Raw genomic sequence first — 27,862 nt, 5'->3', positions numbered from 1 at the left:
GGCGTGCAAAATTATTCAGCCCCTTTACTTTCAGTGCAGCAAACTCTCTCCAGAAGTTCAGTGAGGATCTCTGAATGATCCAATGTTGACCTAAATGACTAATGATGATAAATACAATCCACCTGTATGTAATCAAGTCTCCGTATAAATGCACCTGCACTGTGCATCTCAGAGGTCCGTTAAAAGCTCAGAGAGCATCATGAAGAACAAGGAACACACCAGGCAGGTCCGAGATACTGTTGTGAAGAAGTTTAAAGCCGGATTTGGATACAAAAAGATTTCCCAAGCTTTAAACATCCCAAGGAGCACTGTGCAAGCGATAATATTGAAATGGAAGGAGTATCAGACCACTGCAAATCTACCAAGACCTGGCCGTCCCTCTAAACTTTCAGCTCATACAAGGAGAAGACTGATCAGAGATGCAGCCAAGAGGCCCATAATCACTCTGGATGAACTGCAGAGATCTACAGCTGAGGTGGGAGACTCTGTCCATAGGACAACAATCAGTCGTATATTGCACAAATCTGGCCTTTATGGAAGAGTGGCAAGAAGAAAGCCATTTCTTAAAGATATCCATAAAAAGTGTAATTTAAAATTTTGCCACAAGCCACCTGGGAGACACACCAAACATGTGGAAGAAGGTGCTCTGGTCAGATGAAACCAAAATTGAATTTTTTGGCAACAATGCAAAACGTTATGTTTGGCGTAAAAGCAACACCCTGAACACACCATCCCCACTGTCAAACATGGTGGTGGCAGCATCATGGTTTGGGCCTGCTTTTCTTCAGCAGGGACAGGGAAGATGGTTAAAATTGATGGGAAGATGGATGGAGCCAAATACAGGACCATTCTGGAAGAAAACCTGATGGAGTCTGCAAAAGACCTGAGACTGGGACGGAGATTTGTCTTCCAACAAGACAATGATCCAAAACATAAAGCAAAATCTACAATGGAATGGTTCAAAAATAAACATATCCAGGTGTTAGAATGGCCAAGTCAAAGTCCAGACCTGAATCCAATCGAGAATCTGTGGAAAGAACTGAAAACTGCTGTTCACAAATGCTCTCCATCCAACCTCACTGAGCTTGAGCTGTTTTGCAAGGAGGAATGGGAAAAAATGTCAGTCTCTCGATGTGCAAACTGATAGAGACATACCCCAAGCGACTTACAGCTGTAATCGCAGCAAAAGGTGGCGCTACAAAGTATTAACTTAGGGGGCTGAATAATTTTGCACGCCCAATTTTTCAGTTTTTGATTTGTTAAAAAAGTTTGAAATATCCAATAAATGTCGTTCCACTTCATGATTGTGTCCCACTTGTTGTTGATTCTTCACAAAAAAATACAGTTTTATATCTTTATGTTTGAAGCCTGACATGTGGCAAAAGGTCGCAAAGTTCAAGGGGGCCGAATACTTTCGCAAGGTAGATACTTTTGTACTTTTGTTTCCTCCAGCATCTTCACAAGGTCCTTTGCTGTTGTTCTGGGATTTATTTGCAGTTTTCACACCAAAGTACGTTCATCTGTAGGAGACAGAACGCGTCTCCTTCTTGAGTGGTATGACGGCTGCATGGTCCCATAGTGTTTATACTTGCGTACTATTGTTTTAACAGTTGAACGTGGTACCTTCAGGCATTTGGAAATTGCTCCCAAGGATGAACCAGACTTGTGGAGGTCAACATTGTTTTTCTGAGGTCTTGGCTGATTTATTTTTATTTCCCCATGATGTCAAGCAAAGAGGCACTGAGTTTGAAGGTAGGCCTTGAAATCCATCCACAGGTACACCTCCAATTGACTCAAATGATGTCATTTAGCATATCAGAAGCTTCTAAAGCCATGACATCATTTTCTGGAATTTTCCAAGCTGTTTAAAGGCACAGTCAACATAGTGTATGTCGACGTCTGACCCACTGGAATTGTGATACAGTGAATTATAAGTGAAATAATCTGTCTGTAAACACACAGGCCTCCACTCAGACAGGCTGTAACATCCAAACACAGGCCTCCACTCAGACAGGCTGTAACATCCAAACACAGGCCTCCACTCAGACAGCCTGTAACATCCAAACACAGGCCTCCACTCAGACAGGCTGTAACATCCAAACACACAGTCCTCCACTCAGACAGCCTGTAACATCCAAACACACAGTCCTCCACTCAGACAGGCTGTAACATCCAAACACACAGTCCTCCACTCAGACAGGCTGTAACATCCAAACACACAGTCCTCCACTCAGGCAGCCTGTAACATCCAAACACAGGCCTCCACTCAGACAGGCTGTAACATCCAAACACAGGCCTCCACTCAGACAGCCTGTAACATCCAAACACAGTCCTCCACTCAGACAGGCTGTAACATCCAAACACAGTCCTCCACTCAGACAGGCTGTAACATCCAAACACACAGTCCTCCACTCAGACAGCCTGTAACATCCAAACACACAGTCCTCCACTCAGACAGGCTATAACATCCAAACACACAGTCCTCCACTCAGGCAGCCTGTAACATCCAAACACAGGCCTCCACTCAGACAGGCTGTAACATCCAAACACAGGCCTCCACTCAGACAGCCTGTAACATCCAAACACAGTCCTCCACTCAGACAGGCTGTAACATCCAAACACAGTCCTCCACTCAGACAGGCTGTAACATCCAAACACAGTCCTCCACTCAGACAGGCTGTAACATCCAAACACACAGTCCTCCACTCAGACAGGCTGTAACATCCAAACACACAGTCCTCCACTCAGACAGGCTGTAACATCCAAACACAGGCCTCCACTCAGGCAGCCTGTAACATCCAAACACACAGTCCTCCACTCAGACAGGCTGTAACAGCCAAACACAGGCCTCCACTCAGACAGCCTGTAACATCCAAACACAGGCCTCCACTCAGACAGGCTGTAACATCCAAACACACAGTCATCCACTCAGACAGGCTGTAACATCCAAACACAGGCCTCCACTCAGACAGCCTGTAACATCCAAACACACAGTCCTCCACTCAGACAGGCTGTAACATCCAAACACAGGCCTCCACTCAGACAGCCTGTAACATCCAAACACACAGTCCTCCACTCAGGCAGCCTGTAACATCCAAACACAGGCCTCCACTCAGATAGCCTGTAACATCCAAACACAGGCCTCCACTCAGATAGCCTGTAACATCCAAACACAGTCCTCCACTCAGACAGGCTGTAACATCCAAACACACAGTCCTCCACTCAGACAGCCTGTAACATCCAAACACAGGCCTCCACTCAGGCAGCCTGTAACATCCAAACACACAGCCTCCACTCAGACAGCCTGTAACATCCAAACACACAGTCCTCCACTCAGACAGGCTGTAACATCTAAACACAGTCCTCCACTCAGGCAGCCTGTAACATCCAAACACACAGCCTCCACTCAGACAGCCTGTAACATCCAAACACACAGTCCTCCACTCAGACAGGCTGTAACATCTAAACACAGTCCTCCACTCAGACAGCCTGTAACATCCAAACACACAGTCCTCCACTCAGACAGGCTGTAACATCCAAACACACAGTCCTCCACTCAGACAGGCTGTAACATCTAAACACAGTCCTCCACTCAGACAGCCTGTAACATCCAAACACACAGTCCTCCACTCAGACAGGCTGTAACATCCAAACACAGGCCTCCACTCAGACAGGCTGTAACATCCAAACACAGGCATCCACTCAGACAGCCTGTAACATCCAAACACAGGCCTCCACTCAGACAGGCTGTAACATCCAAACACAGGCATCCACTCAGACAGCCTGTAACATCCAAACACACAGTCCTCCACTCAGGCAGCCTGTAACATCCAAACACACAGTCCTCCACTCAGACAGCCTGTAACATCCAAACACACAGTCCTCCACTCAGACAGCCTGTAACATCCAAACACAGGCCTCCACTCAGGCAGCCTGTAACATCCAAACACACAGCCTCCACTCAGACAGCCTGTAACATCCAAACACACAGTCCTCCACTCAGACAGGCTGTAACATCTAAACACAGTCCTCCACTCAGACAGCCTGTAACATCCAAACACACAGTCCTCCACTCAGACAGGCTGTAACATCCAAACACACAGTCCTCCACTCAGACAGGCTGTAACATCTAAACACAGTCCTCCACTCAGACAGCCTGTAACATCCAAACACACAGTCCTCCACTCAGACAGGCTGTAACATCCAAACACAGTCCTCCACTCAGACAGCCTGTAACATCCAAACACACAGTCCTCCACTCAGACAGGCTGTAACATCCAAACACAGGCCTCCACTCAGACAGGCTGTAACATCCAAACACAGGCATCCACTCAGACAGCCTGTAACATCCAAACACACAGTCCTCCACTCAGGCAGCCTGTAACATCCAAACACAGGCCTCCACTCAGACAGGCTGTAACATCCAAACACAGGCCTCCACTCAGACAGCCTGTAACATCCAAACACACAGTCCTCCACTCAGACAGCCTGTAACATCCAAACACAGGCCTCCACTCAGACAGGCTGTAACATCCAAACACACAGTCCTCCACTCAGGCAGCCTGTAACATCCAAACACAGGCCTCCACTCAGACAGCCTATAACATCCAAACACACAGTCCTCCACTCAGGCAGCCTGTAACATCCAAACACAGGCCTCCACTCAGACAGGCTGTAACATCCAAACACAGGCCTCCACTCAGGCAGCCTGTAACATCCAAACACAGGCCTCCACTCAGACAGGCTGTAACATCCAAACACACAGGCCTCCACTCAGACAGCCTGTAACATCCAAACACACAGCCTCCACTCAGACAGCCTGTAACATCCAAACACACAGTCCTCCACTCAGGCAGCCTGTAACATCCAAACACACAGTCCTCCACTCAGACAGGCTGTAACATCCAAACACAGTCCTCCACTCAGGCAGCCTGTAACATCCAAACACAGGCCTCCACTCAGGCAGCCTGTAACATCCAAACACACAGCCTCCACTCAGACAGCCTGTAACATCCAAACACAGGCCTCCACTCAGGCAGCCTGTAACATCCAAACACACAGCCTCCACTCAGACAGGCTGTAACATCCAAACACACAGTCCTCCACTCAGGCAGCCTGTAACATCCAAACACAGGCCTCCACTCAGGCAGCCTGTAACATCCAAACACAGGCCTCCACTCAGATAGGCTGTAACATCCAAACACAGGCCTCCACTCAGGCAGCCTGTAACATCCAAACACAGGCCTCCACTCAGACAGGCTGTAACATCCAAACACAGGCCTCCACTCAGGCAGCCTGTAACATCCAAACACAGGCCTCCACTCAGACAGCCTGTAACATCCAAACACACAGCCTCCACTCAGACAGCCTGTAACATCCAAACACACAGTCCTCCACTCAGACAGGCTGTAACATCCAAACACAGGCCTCCACTCAGACAGCCTGTAACATCCAAACACAGGCCTCCACTCAGGCAGCCTGTAACATCCAAACACACATCCTCCACTCAGACAGGCTGTAACATCCAAACACACATCCTCCACTCAGGCAGCCTGTAACATCCAAACACACAGCCTCCACTCAGGCAGCCTGTAACATCCAAACACAGGCCTCCACTCAGGCAGCCTGTAACATCCAAACACACAGTCCTCCACTCAGACAGGCTGTAACATCCAAACACACAGCCTCCACTCAGACAGGCTGTAACATCCAAACACACAGTCCTCCACTCAGACAGCCTGTAACATCCAAACACAGTCCTCCACTCAGGCAGCCTGTAACATCCAAACACAGGCCTCCACTCAGACAGCCTGTAACATCCAAACACACAGGCCTCCACTCTGACAGCCTGTAACATCCAAACACAGGCCTCCACTCAGACAGCCTGTAACATCCAAACACACAGCCTCCACTCAGACAGCCTGTAACATCCAAACACACAGCCTCCACTCAGGCAGCCTGTAACATCCAAACACACAGTCCTCCACTCAGACAGCCTGTAACATCCAAACACACAGTCCTCCACTCAGACAGCCTGTAACATCCAAACACACAGTCCTCCACTCAGACAGCCTGTAACATCCAAACACACAGTCCTCCACTCAGACAGCCTGTAACATCCAAACACACAGCCTCCACTCAGGCAGCCTGTAACATCCAAACACAGGCCTCCACTCAGACAGCCTGTAACATCCAAACACACAGTCCTCCACTCAGGCAGCCTGTAACATCCAAACACACAGTCCTCCACTCAGACAGCATGTAACATCCAAACACACAGTCCTCCACTCAGGCAGCCTGTAACATCCAAACACACAGTCCTCCACTCAGACAGCCTGTAACATCCAAACACAGTCCTCCACTCAGACAGCCTGTAACATCCAAACACAGGCCTCCACTCAGACAGCCTGTAACATCCAAACACAGGCCTCCACTCAGGCAGCCTGTAACATCCAAACACACAGCCTCCACTCAGACAGCCTGTAACATCCAAACACAGGCCTCCACTCAGACAGGCTGTAACATCCAAACACAGGCCTCCACTCAGGCAGCCTGTAACATCCAAACACAGGCCTCCACTCAGACAGGCTGTAACATCCAAACACACAGCCTCCACTCAGACAGCCTGTAACATCCAAACACACATCCTCCACTCAGGCAGCCTGTAACATCCAAACACACAGTCCTCCACTCAGACAGGCTGTAACATCCAAACACACAGCCTCCACTCAGACAGCCTGTAACATCCAAACACACATCCTCCACTCAGACAGCCTGTAACATCCAAACACACAGTCCTCCACTCAGACAGGCTGTAACATCCAAACACAGGCCTCCACTCAGACAGCCTGTAACATCCAAACACACAGTCCTCCACTCAGACAGGCTGTAACATCCAAACACAATCCTCCACTCAGACAGGCTGTAACATCCAAACACAGTCCTCCACTCAGGCAGCCTGTAACATCCAAACACAGTCCTCCACTCAGGCAGCCTGTAACATCCAAACACAGGCCTCCACTCAGACAGGCTGTAACATCCAAACACAGGCCTCCACTCAGGCAGCCTGTAACATCCAAACACAGGCCTCCACTCAGGCAGCCTGTAACATCCAAACACACAGCCTCCACTCAGACAGCCTGTAACATCCAAACACAGGCCTCCACTCAGACAGGCTGTAACATCCAAACACAGGCCTCCACTCAGACAGGCTGTAACATCCAAACACACAGTCCTCCACTCAGACAGCCTGTAACATCCAAACACAGGCCTCCACTCAGGCAGCCTGTAACATCCAAACACAGGCCTCCACTCAGATAGCCTGTAACATCCAAACACACAGTCCTCCACTCAGACAGGCTGTAACATCCAAACACAGGCCTCCACTCAGATAGCCTGTAACATCCAAACACAGTCCTCCACTCGGACAGGCTGTAACATCCAAACACACAGTCCTCCACTCAGACAGGCTGTAACATCCAAACACAGGCCTCCACTCAGGCAGCCTGTAACATCCAAACACACAGTCCTCCCCTCAGACAGGCTGTAACATCCAAACACACAGACCTCCACTCAGACAGGCTGTAACATCCAAACACACAGTCCTCCACTCAGACAGGCTGTAACATCCAAACACACAGTCCTCCACTCAGACAGGCTGTAACATCCAAACACACAGTCCTCCACTCAGACAGGCTGTAACATCCAAACACACAGTCCTCCACTCAGGCAGCCTGTAACATCCAAACACACAGTCCTCCACTCAGACAGGCTGTAACATCCAAACACACAGTCCTCCACTCAGACAGGCTGTAACATCCAAACACACAGTCCTCCACTCAGACAGGCTGTAACATCCAAACACACAGTCCTCCACTCAGACAGGCTGTAACATCCAAACACACAGTCCTCCACTCAGACAGGCTGTAACATCCAAACACACAGTCCTCCACTCAGGCAGCCTGTAACATCCAAACACACAGTCCTCCACTCAGACAGCCTGTAACATCCAAACACACAGTCCTCCACTCTGACAGCCTGTAACATCCAAACACACAGTCCTCCACTCAGACAGGCTGTAACATCCAAACACACAGTCCTCCACTCAGGCAGCCTGTAACATCCAAACACAGGCCTCCACTCAGGCAGGCTGTAACATCCAAACACACAGTCCTCCACTCAGACAGGCTGTAACATCCAAACACACAGTCCTCCACTCAGACAGGCTGTAACATCCAAACACACAGTCCTCCACTCAGACAGGCTGTAACATCCAAACACACAGTCCTCCACTCAGGCAGCCTGTAACATCCAAACACACAGTCCTCCACTCAGGCAGCCTGTAACATCCAAACACACAGACCTCCACTCAGACAGGCTGTAACATCCAAACACACAGTCCTCCACTCAGACAGCCTGTAACATCCAAACACACAGTCCTCCACTCAGGCAGCCTGTAACATCCAAACACACAGCCCTCCACTCAGACAGGCTGTAACATCCAAACACAGGCCTCCAAACAACATCCAAACACAGGCCTCCACTCAGACAGGCTGTAACAGGCCTCCACTCAGACAGGCTGTAACATCCAAACACACAGTCCTCCACTCAGGCAGCCTGTAACATCCAAACACACAGCCCTCCACTCAGACAGCCTGTAACATCCAAACACACAGTCCTCCACTCAGACAGCATGTAACATCCAAACACAGGCCTCCACTCAGGCAGCCTGTAACATCCAAACACACAGCCCTCCACTCAGACAGCCTGTAACATCCAAACACACAGTCCTCCACTCAGGCAGCCTGTAACATCCAAACACACAGTCCTCCACACAGACAGGCAGTAACATCCAAACACAGGCCTCCACTCAGGCAGCCTGTAACATCCAAACACAGGCCTCCACTCAGACAGGCTGTAACATCCAAACACACAGTCCTCCACTCAGGCAGCCTGTAACATCCAAACACACAGCCCTCCACTCAGACAGCCTGTAACATCCAAACACACAGTCCTCCACTCAGACAGCCTGTAACATCCAAACACACAGTCCTCCACTCAGACAGGCTGTAACATCCAAACACACAGTCCTCCACTCAGGCAGCCTGTAACATCCAAACACACAGTCCTCCACTCAGGCAGCCTGTAACATCCAAACACACAGACCTCCACTCAGACAGGCTGTAACATCCAAACACACAGTCCTCCACTCAGACAGCCTGTAACATCCAAACACACAGTCCTCCACTCAGGCAGCCTGTAACATCCAAACACACAGCCCTCCACTCAGACAGGCTGTAACATCCAAACACAGGCCTCCACTCAGGCAGCCTGTAACATCCAAACACAGGCCTCCACTCAGACAGGCTGTAACATCCAAACACAGGCCTCCACTCAGACAGGCTGTAACATCCAAACACACAGTCCTCCACTCAGGCAGCCTGTAACATCCAAACACACAGCCCTCCACTCAGACAGCCTGTAACATCCAAACACACAGTCCTCCACTCAGACAGCATGTAACATCCAAACACAGGCCTCCACTCAGGCAGCCTGTAACATCCAAACACACAGCCCTCCACTCAGACAGCCTGTAACATCCAAACACACAGTCCTCCACTCAGGCAGCCTGTAACATCCAAACACACAGTCCTCCACTCAGACAGGCAGTAACATCCAAACACAGGCCTCCACTCAGGCAGCCTGTAACATCCAAACACAGGCCTCCACTCAGACAGGCTGTAACATCCAAACACACAGTCCTCCACTCAGGCAGCCTGTAACATCCAAACACACAGCCCTCCACTCAGACAGCCTGTAACATCCAAACACACAGTCCTCCACTCAGACAGCCTGTAACATCCAAACACACAGTCCTCCACTCAGACAGGCTGTAACATCCAAACACACAGTCCTCCACTCAGGCAGCCTGTAACATCCAAACACACAGCCCTCCACTCAGACAGCCTGTAACATCCAAACACACAGTCCTCCACTCAGATAGCCTGTAACATCCAAACACACAGTCCTCCACTCAGACAGCCTGTAACATCCAAACACACAGTCCTCCACTCAGACAGGCTGTAACATCCAAACACACAGTCCTCCACTCAGGCAGCCTGTAACATCCAAACACACAGTCCTCCACTCAGGCAGCCTGTAACATCCAAACACAGGCCTCCACTCAGACAGCCTGTAACATCCAAACACACAGTCCTCCACTCAGGCAGCCTGTAACATCCAAACACACAGTCCTCCACTCAGACAGGCTGTAACATCCAAACGGTCCTCCTGACATAATACTGTAAATTACTGTAGTAAATTAACAGAGCAGAATACATTAGTGGTCGGTGGTCGGACAGTATGTTCATCTAAATCATAATTAGACATTCAGGATTCAGCACAGATCCAGAGTTAAAAGGCTTTGCAGACATATCTAGTGATTCAACTATGAAATGGGAGAGACGTAAGTGAGTGTGTCAGAATTAGTGGGGTATTAATGCAGATTGTATATAGAACAGAAACAGTAATGAGAAGAAGAGTAGGAGAAACAGAGATCAGATGCATACCTCTGCAGAACACTTAGCCTGTCACTCATTCTCAGGGCCACTCACACAATAAGGGGACGGCTGTATCCAGGCAACGTGTAGGACTACCGCGCTATTGCTGACTGTATCTCCCGGCCATCATCCAATCACACATAAATTCATACATCTGCTATTCCTCAAGGATCCATTGTGCTTGCCAGCCAGCTCTGTGTGTGTGTGTGTGTGTGTGTGTGTGTGTGTGTATGTGTAAGTCACTCTGTAGTGTGTCTGAATGTCTTCATTCAACTATCATTCCTCTATTATTATTCTGGCTGTCTAACTGGCTCCAGTCCACACCTGCTATTATGATTTATTTTTGTACAGTCTGTACTTCACATGGAACTCAAAGCAGTTTTTGTTTTAGTTTGTACTCAACTGACTCAGCTGTATAAAAAGAAAGGAATTTGCACACTTATGTGCTCCCAACAATTTAATGTGTAAACCTAACCAATAATAATCAAATAAAAATGGTTGGGAGCATGTATAGAGTGTGCAACTTCCTTTCTTTCTTTTTCTACAGTTTACTCTTCGTTAGTCAGCACCTCTCCAAAAAATGTTGGGTGTGCGTCGGCTCGTGATTTTTACTAGTTTGGACTCAACTGCCAACAGGTCTCAGGATGGAATAATACAAATAAAAACATTTGCAGAAAAAAAGCCCGAACTACATGTGCAGAGAGAAATATCAAAATACACTACATGACCAAAAGTATGTAGACACCTGGTCGTCGAACCTCTCATTCCAAACGTATGGTCATTAATATGGAGTTGGTCTCCCTTTTCCTGCTATAACAGCTTCCACTCTTCTGGGAAGGCTTTCCACTAGATGTTGGAACATTGCTGCGGAGACTTGCTTCCATTCTGCCACAATTGTGAGGACAGATGCTTGGAGACAAGAAGCAAGTACAGGGAGTGAACATTTAATGAATAAACAGAAACAAGACAGGACAGCGTCTGGACATGAAAAACACAACGACAATAATACTGACACAGGGAACAAACTGAGGAGCAGACAGATATTGAGGGGCAATCAACAAAGTAATGGAGTCCAGGTGAATCAAATATTGCGCAGATGCGCGTAATGATGATGACAGGTATGTGTAATGATGGGCTGCCTGTTGCCCTCGAGCGCCAGAGAGGGGGAGCGGGAACAGGTGTGACAACAAGAGCATTAGTGAGGTCGGGCACTGACGTTGGGAGATTAGGTCTGGCTCGCAGTCAGCATTCCAATTCATCCCAAAGGTGTTTTATGGGGTTGAGGCCAGGGCTCTGTGCAGGCCAGTCAAGTTCTTCCACACCAATCTCCACAAACCATTTCTGTATGGACCTCACTTTGTGCAATTGTCATGCTGAACTATACATTCTGGCAGGTAGCATTCTCAGAGCATCTGCCAAACCCAAATTTTTCCATCAGACTGCCAGATAGTGAAGCATGATTCATCACTCCAGATAATGCATTTCCACTGCTCCAAAGTCCAATGGCGGCAAGCTTTACACCACTCCAGCTGACACTTGGCATTGCGCATGGTGATCTTAGACTTGTTTGCGACTGCTCGGCCATGGAAACCCATTTCATGAAGCTCCTGACAAACATTTACTGTGCTGATGCTGTTTCCAGAGGCAGTTTGGAACTCGGTAGTGAGTGTTGCAACCGAGGACAGATTATTTTTATGCGCTACGCACTTCAGCACTCACCGGTCCCATTCTGTGAGCTTGTGTGGCCTACCACGTCGGCAGCTGAAATATTGTTGCTCCTAGACGTTTCCACTTCACAATAACAACACTTACAGTTGACAGGGGAAGCTCTAGCAGGGCAGAAATTTGACGAACTGACTTGTTGGAAAGGTGGCATCCTATGACGGTGCCACGTTGAAAATCTCTGAGCTCTTCAGTAAGGCCATGCTACTGCCAATGTTTGGCTATGGAGAATGCATGGCTGTGTGCTCGATTTTATACACCTGTCAGCAAAGTGTGTGGCTGAAATAGCCGAATCCACTAATTTGAAGGTGTCCACATACTTTTGTATATAAAGTATACAGTATTTACGGATACATGGTACAATATCACAATATTCTGTTTGGTGAAGAGTGTCAAAAGCAATCTGTGATATTATGGTTCAATGTTCTGGCACATGTTCCAATTATTACATTTCCAATCCCCCGGTCAGGCACACACTGTGAACAACAAACACAGGAAGGCAGGCAGCAGACACCTGGCAACACAGCACAGACTGTAGAGATAGAGTACAAGGCTGCAGGAACGGAGCTCACATCACACCCCCACACACACACACACACGCTGCCTACTCACTCAGTGACAGACACAAGTTTAGTCAAGGCAATCTGTTAGCATAACCGCCAGTGACAGGCCTTGTGATGTTCTCCTCAGAGTGTGTGTTTGATCCTTCAGGTAGAGGGGAATCAAAGCCCTCAGGGGGATCTCATCCTCTCATTCTCCTCTAACTGTTGCAGTGAAGTCACACAACAACATATGCATTAAAGCACAGAACACTAGAGCTTGTTTGTTTGTGATACAGAACTATTAACAGCCAGTGGAAAATGCTCATGAAGCTGCAGAGTGGACAGTTAAAGGACAATTCCACTCAAAAATGATATTTTGGTATTTGTTTAATTAGTCCATTGTTGATAGTCCCAAAATGTTTTTCATGTCAGCGATCAAGTTTTCAAGATGTATAACTTTCAAAACACAGAAATATAGACAGTATGATGCACTTTGCATCATCTGATGCAAAATGCTTCATACCGGCTGTATTTCTGAATTGTGACAGTAACACATCTTGAAAACTTGATCGCTGACATGCAAAACATTTTGTGACTACATCAACAAATCGACAAATGAAACAAATACCAAAAGTTAGTTTTTAGGTGGAAATGTCCTTTAAGTTGTCAGGATCAGAGCAGCAGCTGAAGCATAGAGACGCTGCAGGGCTAAACTGTAGCTGTACGTCTTTATGAGGAGATATGAGGACGCCATGCAACAGTGGGCTCATAAATGCTCAGATAAGTGTTGTGTCAATAGTCAAAGTTGGACCCATTAATCTTGAGGGAAGTCTTGGCTACTGTTAGGATGGGAGATGTGGTGTAAGCACAGCTAGTGAGACTGGAGGATGCTGCTGGGTCCATTAACCTAATGTGACCGTGCCATTAACAGAGTGCACCGGGGTTAAGTTATCACATGTTTTATGGTCATGTTCTCAGAGATCTTAGAATACATCTATTCATTGCCATTACAGTACTGTACAATACTATTACATCTCTTCTGTGTTTGAGACAGTGCTCTGGGAGAGTTAATAATTATATTGTTAGGTTGAGACATTATTATTGTCACCTATAGTGAATTTTCACATTTTGTAGGGCCTTTCAGTAGAAGTCTTGCCAAATAATTAATTGAGATGGGAACTTGTTCAGGAGTGCCTCAGTTAGCAGCAGGCTACAGTCAGTTAGTCAGTCAGTCAGTCAGCTAGTCAGTCAGTCAGCTAGTCAGTCAGTCAGCTAGTCTAGTCAGTCAGTCAGCTAGTCAGTCAGTCAGTCAGCTAGTCAGTCAGTCAGTCAGTAAGCTAGTCAGTCAGTCAGTCAGTCAGTCAGCTAGTCAGTCAGTCAGTCAGCTAGTCAGTCAGTCAGTCAGCTAGTCAGCTAGTCGGTCAGTCAGCTAGTCGGTTAGTCAGTCAGCTAGTCGGTTAGTCAGTCAGTCAGCTAGTCAGCTAGTCGGTCAGTCAGCTAGTCGGTCAGTCAACTAGTCCGTTAGTCAGTCAGCTAGTTGGTTAGTCAGTCAGCTAGTTGGTTAGTCAGTCAGCTAGTCGGTTAGTCAGTCAGCTCGTCAGTCAGTCAGCTAGTCAGTCAGTCAGCTAGTCAGTCAGTCAGTCAGCTAGTCGGTTAGTCAGTCAGTCAGCTAGTCAGCTAGTCGGTCAGTCAGCTAGTCGGTCAGTCAACTAGTCCGTTAGTCAGTCAGCTAGTTGGTTAGTCAGTCAGCTAGTTGGTTAGTCAGTCAGCTAGTCGGTTAGTCAGTCAGCTAGTCGGTTAGTCAGTCAGCTCGTCAGTCAGTCAGCTAGTCAGTCAGTCAGCTAGTCCTCTCAGAATGCCAGATAGGTCTCCTTTCAGACCTTCCTGGCATTCTAACTGCTGCAGCCTGCAGCCTTTCGATAAGAACCACGGCGTAAAGCCTCTCTTTGATGACAATAATGAAGTGAATTGCGAACACACACGCACACCCTGCACTCTGTGTGAAACAGGCTGACAGTAGGAAGCTGTCCCATGACAGCCAATTAATAGGCATGAAACACCAAATATCTTCACTGACAGCAACAGCTAACTTTTGGATGGTCATTGTAACTATTAGTGAATTCTTATTGCAGTAAGACTTCAGCTATCAAGATAGATAACCGCCTACACACACATCATCTCACTCAGGTCAGACTAAGAAACCGGTTCTTATCACAACTCTATATACGTCTGTCACTGATGATGAAAGTAGTCTACTATAGATGTACCTTCTCCACATGGTGTGCTAAATATCAAGGCAACAATTATCAATGTGAAATCTCTCTATATAGGACTCTGGATCGGATATGCAGCATCTGCAGCATCTGTCTAGGCTTACACACTACACACAGACTCCTCCAAGGTTGTTACACACTTCTCTAGCACTCACCCCAATCAGAGCACTAACAACGCTAAAACCTTGGCTATGAATTACTTACTGCCAGATAGCACATTTCTAAAAGTGACGTGAAGGACATACGGTAATGTTAACTGTGACTGTCTTGGAGGTATTTCTTGGTGAGAGCTGATTCTGAGAGTTGCACTGGAAAGTTCAGATGAACTTATTTAAAATCTTATTTTAGCTGCTCGCTCTAATCTCTGAGAGCTGTTGGTTCTCTATCTGGCCTGGTTAAACTGTGTCTGGACTATATACAGGAAATCAAGTCACCAGGGAGTCATGAAAAAATAACAACTCTGGAAATAATGGACCGTTGGAGAAAGTTGATCTACGCTATTATGTCATGTTATTAGATTCCCCTGTGTGATAACAGGCTGTTTTCATTTTGGTATCACTTTCCAATGCAATGCTACACCTGATACCTGTTCAGAATGGTACCTATAAAACGGCTAATAAAGACGTTTTAACCTAAGTAATGAACTGCTTCACAGGATATGCATCATAGCAGGACATAGCGGGAGGGGAATGTGGAATCCAATACTTGAAATGATTAAATTAGCTGCTATTTCCTGATTCAATTAAATCAAGAGGTATTTCCCATGCCTCTTATAGTGACTCATGTTTCATCATGATCTGATCATTGTGAAGAATAAAGCATCATGGTTCACACAATACAAAGTACCTGAGATCCCAACAGATATCACAAATAACCGGAACATTTTCTATTTTAGGGAACCGTATAAATCCGAGGGGGAGGTTTCACTGTAAAGTCTACACACCTGTTGTCTTCGGCGCATGTGACAAATACAATTTGATTTCAAAATGCAACCACCCCAAATTGCAAGTGATTTCATCCAACAGGCAAAGCATTTACTTAGGACAGTAATGTTCATGAGGCACTTGATCGATCTGGCTTCCCAGAAACATTTGAATCAAATCCATAGCCATGGGTGAGCATTTAGGCTAACAGTGGGAAGGCTCCTGGATAGGGGGGAGAGAGGAAGGCTGGTTTGGGAGCCGGAGGGTGTGTGTGTGGCACACTGTCAGTGGAGCGGCATGGGTCAGGGGCCTGCTGTGTTCAAAGAGCTCGGCAAGGGCAGAGGGGCTTTGTCTCTAAGGAAAGAGAGCAGTACGCTCTATAATGTCATTAACCTAAACGCAGTCCAAACAGACCATAGAAAGCTTGAGAGAGAAAGCTTGAGAGAGAGAAAGCTTGAGAGAGAGAAAGCTTGAGAGAGAGAGAGAAAGCTTGAGAGAGAGAGAGAGAGAGAGAGAGAGAGAGAGCTTGAGAGAGAGAGAGAAAGAAGAGCTCCAAACAGACCATAGAAAGCTTGAGAGAGAAAGCTTGAGAGAGAGAAAGCTTGAGAGAGAGAAAGCTTGAGAGAGAGAAAGCTTGAGAGAGAGAGAGAGAGAGAGAGAGAGAGAGAGAGAGAGAGAGAGAGAGAGAGAGAGAGAGAGATTGAAGTGTGTGGGACAAAAACAAAGGAGAGATTATCCAGGTTGTCAGGGGGGTCAGCTAAAAATGGGTCAGTGTGGCTGACGCTGTTAATTGAAGCCTGATATGATCCTGTCCTTTAGAAAGCTCAAGCTCATTAGCTTGCTAATGCACTGTACGAGTCCTCCCTGTCAGGTAGAACTGCAGCCAGAAGGGAAACAAAGGCTAGCCCTGATCTAAGGGGAAGTTATGCAAAGCAGACGCAAGCTGCTGCAGTAGCTAAATAACAGATCTGGAAATCAGTTAGGCTAGGCCTATGTCAATGGACGATTTTTGTAAACACAATATATTTAACTTGTTGGGACATCACAAGTGTAGCACAAGGTCTTACATTTTTCTAGGCCATGAAAATCTGATCTCATGTTGTCAGCTATCAACAGCCAACGGAGTGTTTTTGGCCCCTTGAATGTGAAAAAAATGTCCAAATGGATTTTGCTCACGAACTGAGTGCCATGGTTACCTTTGGCTGTGAGGTTTAGCTCTGTTCACCCCTCTTGGTTTCTCAGAAGAAACACTTATACAAACAGTCACGTATATTTGCACATATATTTGGTCCGGCAGGGTAGCCTAGTGGTTAGAGTGTTGGACTCGTAACTGGGAGGTTGCAAGTTCAAATCCCCGAGCTGACAAGGTACAAATCTGTCGTTCTGCCCCTGAACAGGCAGTTAACCCACTGTTCCTAGGCTGTCATTGAAAATAAGAATTTGTTCTTAACTGACTTGCCTAGTTAAATAAAGGTAAAAAATAACTAGAAACACATCTCAAGTCTAACATGAAAATGAGCTCTTACTGCAGACTGCACTTTCATGCCAAGGGAACAATAGGTTTGTTATGCTCAATTTAACTGCATACTAATTGGGCATATGGAGCCTAATTATGAGATGTTGACTGTCAGGACAACATGCATTTTGCCTGGGGAGAGAAGAATCCATAGACAAATGGTCATTTCTAGAACCACAATAGAAGAGATTAAGGTAACAATATGGCAGGGTATTTCCTGAAGTAACCACACAGCATATTAACACACTTGGGAGATGGTGGGCTGGTTTGTTTTGGTGGTGGTGGTGAAACAACGAGGGTGGATTGAGTAGACACCCTATCAGAGTAAGTACATTAAGTCCCTTCTCCACCGGTGGCTTGGTGCTTTTCTCTCTCTGTGCTTCCTGGCACCAGCCAGTCCCAGTCCCAGTCCCAGTCCCAGTCCCAGTCCGTCCCCAGGGCAGAGAGAGAGACGGAGGCTACATGGTACCACATGGTGTGAAAACTCTGACGCAGGATTAGACTCACTGTACAACGGTAATTGGTTATTATTAACACTCATCCCGAATATATTATCCACAAGCTGCGGATGACATGAAATATGCATATTTCCCGAGGCCACCATATGATAGCGACGGTTAAAATTAAGTGTTACGAAATAGAAACGCTCACATTCTTGACATAGAACTACTAGCTCAACGACAGACATTTGGGACGATTTTCCAACAGCTGCACAACAGAGGCGCTAGAAACTGTAACAGTGTGTATAGTGGGCCTGCCAGAGTGCGTATGTTTGAGTGTTTGAGTGTGTGTGTGTGTGTGTGTGTGTATGTGGCAGTCCAGTGTTTTGAAGCCTAACGGAAGTCTCTAGGGCTAAGCAAGCTGGTCAAAGATTAATGAAAGAAATGCTGGTCCATCGCTCGAGTCTCCACAAAGAGATTATTATGAATATGTTAGGAAAAAGAGGATATATTAAAGGAACACTTTGTTGGTCATGTGAAGCCATATTTAAAGTAATTGCAGTTCTCCTGCTACACCAGATAAGTATCCAAAACGTGTTTCTTTGAAAATGACATAATATCTATTTCAGGATTATCCGCATTTGTCACAACAGTATTTATTTACTGCAAATTAATATATTAATCTCTATGTGGAATATTGTTGTATCACAAATGTTTTGCTTTCTACATAAATTCTGATTTGTAGATTAAAGCACTGTAAACCATAAACACATACGATCCATTCCTCTAAATACAATGTATGTCTAACTTCACAATGTCTTTCTGTAACTGGGATAAATTACCAGATTTGTGAAGAGAGGCCATATTTCCAATCTAACACAGTGTTAATCATTCATTATTTAATATAAAACCAAACAAGTTGTCCAGACACTAGATCATTGAATAATTGATTCACTACTATAATAATAAAAATCACATTATTGCCTTAATGGGTTGACCCCTTGCACTCAAATAAGATAGATATGGTCATATACAGCATCTATTCTCTGTGAAATTTTGTAATTGATGGAAAAACACTTATTTGCTCATCCTTGTAATGAGAGCATTTAACAGAGGAGAGAAGATGCCATCCCCAAGACTCTAGCTCACTGCTTTACTATCTTCCAATCACTGTCAATGTCACCAGTCTCTCCTCTGCCACTTTAGCCCACGGGCACAACTGAGCATGGGGAGCTCCAACTCAATGCAGGAACGGCCAACTTCTCTCTCTGTCTCTCCCTCTCTTTCTCTCCCACTCACTTATACTGACCCCATGGGAAGGGACTCAATTTAAACCAACATGCCACTTGGATACATTCTGCAAAAAAAGATCCTATTTCCTACTGCCCACTCAAAATAGATCCATCTTTAACTGTCGAGTCAAATAGCGCAACTAGACCTGCAACTGTACGGGCCTAAAATGTATCTGTCAAAAGCAGTGACACAAGCTTTACCATAACTAGTCAGAGCATTTCAGAGATATTTTCTGTCATCACCTGCTCCCCTCTGGTGAGAATTACAATATAGATTAAAGAGTCAGTGGGAGAGACAGTGGAATATAGAGGGAGGGAGGGGCCAACACAGACCTCCAGCAACAGCCACCAGACAGCAGGTTACCCAGGAGGATACCGGCAGCCAAACAGCTAACAGTCTCCAGCCATCTCTGCAGAGGGACAATGGACAGAGTGGAGCACTGAAGGACACTGTCTCTCCTACACACTGCTAGCACGTGTGCACATACACAAACACAAACACACACTGGGACACAATGCTTCGTATTGTGTGTTTAGAAGTCAATAGTGGAAAAAACGTGATTAAGAATTGACATTTGAGAAATCGCTATGTGTGAGTTGAACATCGTTACACAATGAATCTAATTGTACTTCTAGATTAGGAACAGTTTCTCATTTCCCCAGCTCGGCAGCTTTGGAAGATACATTGTTAACCTGAAAGATTAGAAGAGCATGTAATGAATGCATTTGATTTGCATCAACACAAATAAAAAGACTTGAACATATGGTACTGCCGCCACCACCCAGGGTTCAGCCACGCCCACCCCCGGGTGTTTGTGCACTCTATATGTGTGAGAGTGTGTGAGAGAGGCGATAAACACACAGACTACAGACAAGGGCATAGTATGTCTCTATTTTTCTCAGACTGTAGTTGCTTTTTGCTCTTCACACACATGCCATACTGTGCTGTCAGTGAATGTAGGCATCACAAACCAACCTGTTTCAATAGTTATATAGAATCTCAATCATTTAGTTATAGACTCTTAATGGACATGGACTGAATACTACTCAATAATTCAATAGATTATTTTTTCAGAATACTTCTTGAAAAAAGAGGAATGCACACAGCTAAAACAAATCAATATGCCACAACCCATGCAAGACTGATCATGTCCATGAATGCAAGAAAAAGGTTAAGTTTGACATAACATGACTGATGGCAGCCATACAAGCTACTGATTAGGTCTGTGCCCTGATTAAAGCTGCTTCAGTAACCTGGCTGTCACGGTGAACAGAACCAAGTCAACAGAGCAGAGACAATGTCTGAAAGCATTTTAATTCTGAATAAACTCTCTGACTCCTGAGACCTGAGCAAATAACAACACCCTCAACTCATTCTCATCTCAGTCAGTCTGTTGGCTATCAGACCATCCATATGATACCCAGATTAGTGCCAACACACAGCCCGCTGGCACATGTTGGTCTTCATAAGGACGTCCCCCTCCATGTGTCACGCCTTGGTCTTAGTATTTTGTGTTTTCTTTATTTATTTGGTCAGGCCAGGGTGTGACATGGGTTATTGTGGTGTGTTTTTTGTGTTGGGGTTTTGTGGGGTGTCTAATTAGTCTATGGCTGCCTGAGGCGGTTCTCAATCAGAGTCAGGTGATTATCGTTGTCTCTGATTGGGAGCCATATTTAGGCAGCCATTTTCTGTGAGTGTTTTCGTGGGTGATTGTTCCTATCTTTGTGTTTGCACCAGATAGGGCTGTTTCGGTTTTTCGTTATTTCATTTCATTACTTTTGTAGTTTCTGTTTGTATCATTTTTCCTTCATTAAAATATATCATGAATCATCACGCTGCATTTTGGTCCGATCCTTGTTCTACCTCTTCATCAGAGGAGGAGATAGAAGAGAGCCGTTACACCATGCTTCCTTTTTGTGAGCGAGATCGGGATAAACCACTAATTACAGCCCTCGTCATACTGCTCAAATACCTTAAAAGAATAAGTGCCAGTTCTCCGGAAAGACCTTGACTCCTGCGAGCTCCAATAACCTCCTGTTCACCCCTCCCCCCACACCACCCCACTTCCCCTCTCACCATTCATGCGAGATCTAATTCACAGATGAATAATAGATGGAAAGACTTTCATCTATCAAGGTTTTTTTCTGTTCTCTTGCAGTGTGCACTATAGCTGCAGAGATAATGTGGAGGGGAGCATGCATTGGAGATGAGCCATGGGACCCTCTAGTCTGTCTGCTGCTTTAAGTCCCTCTCTCTCGCTCTCTGGCCATCCTTCCATCTGATAAAGAAGGAGAGGGAACAGCATCTCCCCAGTCTTCATCCAATTAGTCCCCTGCTTTTTCATGTTCATTACCCTGCTTCGATTAATCTATGACCTTGAGTTCCCTCTCAGCTCTTTATTGACCCTCCCATCTCCCTCTCTGGAGCATCAGCCAGAATGTTTACTATCCTAGTATACTACCCTCAACTCCTTGACATCTTTAACAATCTCCACTAGATAAATGCCCCTGGGCTTCTTCCTCCTCTCCTCCTACTGTAAAAGCTGGAACAAGCAAGGCTTTGTCTACCGATGCACATCCAGAAGACTGAGATACAGGTGGTAGCAGGCAGTTAGCGCTGCTGAGGAGGAATAAACCCACAAACACTGAGCAAATAGCATTTTCATCCAAATCGGAGCGGCAGCTTGTAAGACAGCCCATCAATAATGCAGGCTGGTGGGAGACCCTGGCTGCTAGGCTACTGGCCCACTGAATGTACAGTGGCTGTGTCCTTGGGCTACTGGGGAGAACTCCTGCTCTAGAGCCACACAGGGGACTCTCCTATAGCTGGGCCCACTGTAATAACAGCTGCTGTACCTAGGCACACGTGAGTGGGATAACAATCACAAAAACAATACCACCACCAGGCTTCAAATAGCCAGCCATGTCCATCAGCAACCAACAGCAACAGACAAAATGGAGGCTGCCCATTACAGACAGCGGAGAGTTGCGAGTGGAAAGCATCATGAAAGGTGGAGGTATCTGTGGTATCTGGGATTGATGTGATTGATGTTAGCGCATTCATCAAGTGGATTGCGTACTTATCACATTAATATTCCCCCTCATATGAAATTCATTGGCGCAAAAAGGGGAATGGCAGCACTGAGGTTTTTACTACCATGTTTATTTTCCTTAATTCATTCAATGAAGGTGGCTTTGAAGTGCAATAATAATGTGTCCAGTTGAGGTGTGAGAACAAAAGGCTGCAATATTGAGGATGAGAGTGAATGAGTGAGTGAGTGTAGTGCTGCTCCGTGGTCTTTGATCAGAGAAAGGCAGGCAGGCTAATTGCTAGTACCTGGTCTCTCAGCAGGCTTGTCCCCCTCTCCTCTCTGATAACAGCACCGCTCCACTCTGTGGACCTCCACCAACGCAGACAGGGGAGTCTGTCTGGGGCTGCAACCGTGATATACTCACACGTCACTATCTCACCAGTTTTACAACCAGCGAAAATCAAGAAAACTTCTAAAATTGTCTCCCTCCACGTCAGCTTCCGACATAATAATCTGATTGGCGGGCGCTTTGGTCTTTGTTGACTGAGTTGCCTGCCGCTGGTATTGCACCTGAGGACTGAAGTCGAGTCACAATTGCTGTTCTGCTATTGTTGGAGATACACAGGAAAAACCTCCATCGCCATGGCGTGAAGAGAGGAGGGGTGAAAATGGCTGGCTGAAGCAACACATTGTATTCCATACAAAAACATATGCTAGCTGTGTAATCAAGATATGAACTGTCTCATATTTCATTGCAATAACAGTGTAATCAGGCTGCACTGAGAGCTGGGTCAGAAACAGTGGTGAGAGGGCCTCTCGAGTGGTGCAGCGGTCTAAGGCACTGCATAACAGTGCAAGCTGTGCCACGAGAGATCCTGGTTCGAGTCCAGGCTCTGTTGCAGCCGGCTGCGATTGGGAGACCCATGGGGCGGAGCACAATTGGCACAGCGTCGTCCGGGTTAGGGGAGGGTTTGGCCGGCAGGGATGCTCTTGTCCCATCGCGCACTAGTGACTCTTGTGGCGGGCCGGGCGCAATGCACGCTGACACGGTCTCCAGGTGTACGGTGTTTCCTCCGACATATTGGTTAGGCTGGCTTCTGGGTTAAGTGGGTGTTGTGTCAAGATGCAGTGCTGCTTGGCTGGGTTGTGTTTCGGAGGACGCACGGCTCTCAACCTTCACCTCTCCCGAGTCCGTACGGGAGTTGCAGCGATGGGACAAGACCGTAACTACCAATTGGATACCATGAAATTGGGGAGAAAAGGGTGTTTTTAAACACTAGTGAGAGCAAGGAAAGAGGGAGAAGGCTGCTCCTAAAACCATCATGGTTTATTATGGTGCTTTATCCCTCTCCAGTGAAACTGCAGCTGCTCCATACACTAATATCACAGAACAACACCGACACAGAGGTATTATGCATCAAACCTCAACAAGGAAGGTAAGGTACTCAGGGGAACACACAAAGACTCCCCTCATTCATTCAATCTGCAGTTTCATTATGCAATAAAAACACAAGGCTTTCAGTCCTCCAAGCTATGTATTATAGAGCAGCCTAGAGAGACTATAAAACATTTTACTGCCAGTTTGTGATACCCAAGACCTTGGCTAACTAACCCAATATACGTGTTGTCCGTGGGAAATCATATTTCTGGTGTCTTCCTGTGAGCAGTCAATAGCACAACACTTCACCCACATTCCCCCTCCACCTCGGTCAAGCTGCTGGGAGGTGGGAGAGCCCTTCCCCTCGTCAATCATCCTGGATCACCTCTGATGTAACACTGCCTATGACTATGCCACTATGGCATGTAACATTACTGAGAGATAGTTCCGGGGGCAGACTAATTCCTCCCATTGCTGTGTTTATCTGCAGTTATTGTTCTCAAATCTCATAATCGGCAGGCTAATTGAATTGGACATTATCTAATACAATCTCACTGGAGGGAGAGAGAGGAGCAGGGGAGCCTGAACTCAAGCCAGCTGCTCCTCAGTGTGTTCCCCTGGTCTAAGCTGCAGTGCAAATGCTGTTTTAATTAAAACTAGGAAGCAAGAACAAAGGATCTCACAAGAGGTTAAATGGTATACGAGGCACTACAGCCACTCTGGTGCTGCATGTAACTAGAACAAGCTTTCTTAATTACTGAACATTCATCACAGTCAGGTAGGGAGTGCTGAACAAGGCATTTGTCAACATCAAAATATGACTTTCCTCATCAGTCTGGTATAAAAATCAACGCCAATGCAACAGGTTGTATTGTGTGGGCAATCTAGTATTGAGTCAAAGCTGAGGGATTATGTCTCTAGTAAAGTTTAAGATATTCATCTCCATCGAACATGTCTCTCGCATTCAAACCATCCAAAGAATGCTCTCAGCCTGACCACAGGAAAGCCTATGGTGTTGAAAACAATGGACACACACACACACACACACTGTGCTCTACATCTGCCCCTGCTGCTGCCCATCAATGTCTTGGGGCACTTGTTGACAGACTCTTTGTGGAACTCGTGGAGCTGAACGTCATATCCCTTTAGGGTTCCATGTCTTATTCAGAGTGCTGATCATACACATGGGAGAAACCTTCTTCAGTCATTAAGGTAGGCTATGTATAAAACATAGCACACATCTCAAATCCTACGGGACTACAGCTGGCCATATCCTTGTTTGCTGGAGTAACATGCACTTCTGAAGTATTTGACAGAAGCCTGCAGTAAGAGAAGGCTCTGACAGAGGCTTTGAAGTCTTGTACTTCTTCATGTCGAATCTCTACTACAACTAGGCTATATCAGGTAGCGGGTCAGTAACGGGGGCGGTAATAACCCAGTAAACTGTCTCCCGGAGGCACTAGTACTCTCTCAGAATACCATATCTCACTCAGACACGGTAGGCCTCGCTGCCGAGAGAGAAAAAAAAAACATCTCAGAAATCAGATTCAAGTAATTATTCTTTCGTTGAGGGGTGATTTAATAAAAATCCTTACTTTTTTTTAACTCAATCAGATTTGACACAGGGTTTGTGTGAGGAGGCTATGCTAAGCTTGTATTTCATGGGAAGCCTGTTAATCTTGTTCCTCATATGAAAAGTAAACAGTGACTGGTGCTACAATGCAGAGTCTCAATAACCTTCACTGTGTGCTCCTGTACAGTTATTTGGTCCCCCATGTATTCCTCCTATCCATCTGTGTTTCCATCCATTTACCCTTCACTGGAATTTAAAGGAGGGGTAGGATTGTCCCAGAGATGGAGGAGTGAGTGAGGGACCTGTGTATGGCAGCTCTGACAGAGGACAGACAGAACAGGATTCATTAGCCATGTTGGGGATAAGGCCAACCTGACACCCTCGGGAGAATGGTGTTTAAAGGAAAGACAGCTCACATACGTTAATGCCAAACTAGACACACAGACTAGACACACAAACTCTTTCATTTAGGCTTCACATGGCATCGTTGGCTGAAATATGATGGTGAAAGTTTGGCAATGTGATTAATGGTCTGTCAACAGCAGCTCACTAGGCTGTTTTCCTCTCATCATGAAGCAACTACAGACCTCTGTACTAGAGACTATAAACAGTCTGACAGTGAGGTATTTGTCAGCTCATTCCAAGCTTCATGAGTGGTGAGTCAGTATTCTTTTGGAGTCATGTGGCAAAAACCCACCACCCCTTCAATTTCTCAAACTCCAACTCTGGACACAGTGAGGGTGTGTTCCAGCCAGCTGACCATTGAGGACACTCAGTTCTGCTTCTGTTTCCTGTGCTTGTTCCAGCCCTGTTCAGGTCTTTATTCTGCTGAATCAATCTCCAACCCTATCAGCCGCACCTGCCAACTTCCTCTCTTTCCCATTCCCCCGGAACGGTGGTTTTGGAAACAACAAGGTCAGTGGATACTGTAGACACACCACTCTCACACACATCCAACACATACAGAACCACTGACTGGAAATAATGTCTCCCTCACACCTCGGCAGAAAGGCCCGACCTGACGGCCCAGTCTCCTGGAAGTCGACCTTCAGAGAGATGCAACTCCCCAGAGGACTAGAACTAGACACCGTTCACAGATCAGTGGCAGGCCGTACAACCATGACGTCTGGAGAGAGTTCTCATGCCCTCTTCCACACAGAGCATCTGATATACAGTACCAGTCAAAAGTTTGGACACACCTACTCATTCAAGGGTTTTTCTTTATTTGTACTATTTTCTACATTGTAGAATAATAGTTATGACATCAAAACTGTGAAATAACACATATGGAATCATGTTGTAAGCAAAAAAGTATATATAATATTTTAGATTCTTCAAAGTAGCCACCCTTTGCCTTGATGACAGTTTTGCACACTCTTGGCATTCTCTCAACCAGCTTTACCTGGAACACTTTTCCAACGGTCTTGAAGGAGTTCCCACATATGCTGAGCACTTGTTGGCTGCTTTTCCTTCACACTTGGGTCCAACTCATCCCAAACCATCTCAATTGGGTTGAGGTCGGGTGATTGTTGAGGCCTGATGCAGCACTTCATCACTCTCCTTCTTGGTCAGATTTCCACTGATCTAATGTCCATTGCTCGTGTTTCTTGGACCAAGCAAGTCTCTTCTTATTATTGGTGTCCTTTAAAAGTGGTTTCTTTGCAGCAATTTGACCATAAAGGCTTGTTTCACCCAGTCTCCTCTGAACAGGTGATGTTTAGAGGTATCTGTTACTTGAGATGTGTCTGAGAAGCAATTATTTGGACTGCAATTTCTGAGGCTGGTAACACTGAATAACGTATCCTCTGCAGCAGAGGTAACTCTGGGTCTTCCTTTTCTGTGGCGGTCTTCATGAGAGCCAGTTTCATCATAGCTCTTGATGGTTTCTGCGACTGCACTTGAAGAAACGTTAAAAATTCTTGACATTTTCCATATTGACTGACCTTCAGGTCTTAAAGTAATGATGAACTGTAATTTCTCTTTGCTTATTTAAGCTGTTCTTTCCATAATATGCACTTGGTATTTTACCAAATAGGGCCATCTTCTGTATACTACCTCTACCTCACAACACAACTGATTGGCTCAAACGTGTTAAGAAGGAAAGAAATTCCACAAATTAACTTAAGGCACAGCTGTTAGTTGAAATACATTCCAGGTGACTACCTCATGAAGCTGGTTGAGAGAATACCAAGAGTGCAAAGCTGTCATCAAGGCCAAGGGTGGTTGCTTTGAAGAATCTCAAATATAAATTATATTTTGATTTGGTTACTACGTGATTCCATATGTTCTTTCAGTTTTAATGTCTTCACTATTATTATACGATGTAGAAAATAGTAAACATAAAGAAAAACGCTGGAATATTGGAATAAAGAAAAACCCTGGAATGAGAAGATGTATCCAAACTTTTGACTGGTACTGTAAGTAGGCTATGCATTGTGGAAATGTGAGATTATGTCATGTAAACAAATACCAGCACGGCAACTCAGGCATTAATCAAAATACTGGCATTGGATGTTGAGTATGTATCATGCAACCATTGTGAAATGCAGAGATGTATTTTGAGGACTTTTATGCAGGGCCGGACTACCACATTTGGGGCCCCGGGGCATCGA

General features: G+C 46.0%; 1 protein-coding gene across 12 annotated transcripts in view; it reads right to left on the bottom strand.

The window, feature by feature from the left end:
- LOC118381985 (xenotropic and polytropic retrovirus receptor 1 homolog) overlaps positions 1-27,862 on the bottom strand; it is a 100,203-nt gene that overhangs the window by 61,281 nt on the left and 11,060 nt on the right. The gene's annotated exons all lie outside the window — the stretch shown is intronic.

The sequence above is a fragment of the Oncorhynchus keta genome, chromosome 1 (genome assembly GCF_023373465.1).
Source record: "Oncorhynchus keta strain PuntledgeMale-10-30-2019 chromosome 1, Oket_V2, whole genome shotgun sequence".
Classification (NCBI taxonomy): domain Eukaryota; kingdom Metazoa; phylum Chordata; class Actinopteri; order Salmoniformes; family Salmonidae; genus Oncorhynchus; species Oncorhynchus keta.
This window is presented reverse-complemented; position numbering and strand designations above follow the sequence as displayed.